This window comes from Littorina saxatilis, linkage group LG4, assembly GCF_037325665.1.
Source record: "Littorina saxatilis isolate snail1 linkage group LG4, US_GU_Lsax_2.0, whole genome shotgun sequence".
Taxonomy (NCBI): Eukaryota; Metazoa; Mollusca; class Gastropoda; order Littorinimorpha; family Littorinidae; genus Littorina; species Littorina saxatilis.
In genome coordinates this window covers 69,774,786-69,777,618 of record NC_090248.1, presented here as the reverse complement: position 1 = coordinate 69,777,618, position 2,833 = coordinate 69,774,786, and the positions used below count along the sequence as shown (strand labels likewise).

Sequence of the window (2,833 nt, the reverse complement as noted above, 5' to 3'; positions counted from 1 at the left end):
TAAGGAAATGTGAATGTTAGGTTTTTTTGTGTGCCACCATTGACTTTGTCATCATGCAAAACATAGGAATTGACTCCATGTTTTTGAGTTTATCCCAAATATAAGCTGAGATATGAAGAAAAATGTAGATTGTGGCGGCCATTTTGAAAAGTGTCATGGCGGCCATAATATCCAAATTCAGAATGTCCACCTACTTAGATCATGTTTATTCTTGCATATTTGAATTCTTCATGTCAAAATACATATATGTAGCCCTTTAGTTTGTCACTTTAGTCCATATAACACGTGAGATATGGCCCGCATAAGATTTTCAGGCAGCCATTTTGAAAAGTGTCATGGCGGCCAAACAAACCAAATTCAGAATGTCCACCTACCTAGACTACACTACTCCACGTCCAGACTCTCCATTGAGACCAGGTGGATGCTTGTAACCCTCAACGTTTAGCGTCCCATTTTTTTGGCAAGCTACAGATTTCAGCTACCCGACTATATACAAGTGGCGGTGCTATGCCAGCTTATACAAGTAGCGGCGCTATGCCAGCTTATACAAGTAGCGGCGCTATGCCAGCTTATACAAGTAGCGGTGCTATGCCAGCTTATACAAGTGGCGGCGCTATGCCAGCTTATACAAGTAGCGGTGCTATGCCAGCTTATACAAGTGGCGGCGCTATGCCAGCTTATACAAGTAGCGGTGCTATGCCAGCTTATACAAGTAGCGGTGCTATGCCAGCTTATACAAGTGGCGGCGCTATGCCAGCTTATACAAGTAGCGGTGCTATGCCAGCTTATACAAGTAGCGGTGCTATGCCAGCTTATACAAGTGGCGGTGCTATGCCAGCTTATACAAGTAGCGGTGCTATGCCAGATTATACAAGTAGCGGTGCTATGCCAGCTTATACAAGTAGCGGTGCTATGCCAGCTTATACAAGTAGCGGTGCTATGCCAGCTTATACAAGTAGCGGTGCTATGCCAGCTTATACAAGTAGCGGTGCTATGCCAGCTTATACAAGTAGCGGTGCTATGCCAGCTTATACAAGTAGCGGTGCTATGCCAGCTTATACAAGTAGCGGTGCTATGCCAGCTTATACAAGTAGCGGTGCTATGCCAGCTTATACAAGTAGCGGCGCTATGCCAGCTTATACAAGTAGCGGTACTAGCTTGACGAGGACGATGTACAGTCACACACAACACTCTGCTTGCGGGGTAATATTTGTGTTGATGTGTGTACATATATCTCCAGGGTGTGTTGATGTGTGTACATATATCTCCAGGGTGTGTTGATGTGTGTACATATATCTCCAGGGTGTGTTGATGTGTGTACATATATCTCCAGGCTGTATTCCTTCTCGTGTGTGTGTGTTACGGCTCACCGTCAGATATCTGTCCAGATTGTACACGACAGTAGAACATCCGTCAACTTGAACACATACAAAAAGTCAACACCCTGGCATCTTCCTGTGCAGAGTGGGGAGTGGGGAAAATTCCATCTCACACGGCATAAATAAATCCCTGCGCCTTGAATATGTGCGCGATATAAATTGCATAAAAAAAATATTTAAAAAAATATTAAAAAATCCCTGCGCTTAAAACTGTACCCACGGAATACGCGCGATATAAGCCTCATATTGATTGATTGATTGATTTTAAGTGACACCCATGTCAATCTGCGACATGTGGATCAATTCAGCCAAATATTCTACTCTGCTCACAAGGCAGCCAGGGTGTTGATTGAATATTGAAGCTGACCACAGCAAGCAGTCAGGGTGGTGATTGAATATTGAAGCTGACCACAGCAAGCAGTCAGGGTGTTGAATGAATATTGAAGCTGACCACAGCAAGCAGTCAGGGTGTTGAATGAATATTCCAGCTGACCACGGCTAGCAGTCAGGGTGTTGAATGAATATTCCAGCTGACCACAGCAAGCAGTCAGGGTGTTGAATGAATATTGAAGCTGACCACAGCTAGCAGTCAGGGGGTTGAGTCTGGGTGTGTGTCCAAGTTTGGGTGGTGTCTTTATTCCACGTGACAGCCTGGATAGATATGTGGCGGTGAAGATTTTGATGGTCGTGTCTACGTGGGAAGGGTGGTGTCTTTATTCCACGTGACAGCCTGGATAGATGTGTGGTGGTGAGGATGGTCGTGTCTACGTGGGAAGGGTGGTGTCTTTATTCCACGTGACAGCCTGGATAGATATGTGGTGGTGAAGATTTTGATGGTCGTGTCTACGTGGGAAGGGTGGTGTCTTTATCATGCCTGCAATCCTATTGTTTCAGGTGCAGTCTTTGGGCATTCCCAGTGCAAGTGGCCGCGATTTGAAATATGTGTGCTATGCCTTCAAGCATAAGTAAAAGAGTGATTGGCGAATCTTTGGGCATTGTTCCAGTGATATTTCAGCATTCACCGCTTCTTCTCTGATTCTGCCCGCGTTGTCCTATACGCAAAAGTGACATGCCTTCACACTAAGTGTAACTCTGAAAGTAGTGCAAGTGACCTTTCCACAGTCGACGTCGCCATTTCTCTTCTGTTTGGTACCCGCACAACGTGAAATGTCCTAAATGCATAAGAACAGTTTTGCAGTGTTAGAAAGTATTGTGCTAGTGGAATATCAACAATCGTCATTGTCTTTCCTTGGAATCAAAGTTCTGGTGTTACTGGAGCTTGGAACTTGAATCAAAGTTCTGGTGTTACTGGAGCTTGGAACTTGAATCAAAGTTCTGGTGTTACTGGAGCTTGGAACTTGCGTTCAAACACATTAGACAAGACGTGCGTTCAAACACAAGGAAAGACGTGCGTTCAAACACAAGGAAACTTAAGTTGCAGTGAAGTCAATATC

General features: G+C 44.8%; 1 protein-coding gene across 1 annotated transcript in view; it reads left to right on the top strand.

Annotated features, from left to right (window-relative positions):
- The first annotated feature begins 2,286 nt into the window (after window positions 1–2,286).
- The window catches only part of LOC138963705 (uncharacterized), a 30,017-nt gene continuing 29,470 nt past the window's right edge, over window positions 2,287–2,833 (top strand). The window contains exon 1 of the mRNA XM_070335552.1: window positions 2,287–2,833. This exon is cut by the window's right edge and continues 1,059 nt beyond it. The gene's annotated coding sequence lies outside the window, so the exon portion shown is untranslated.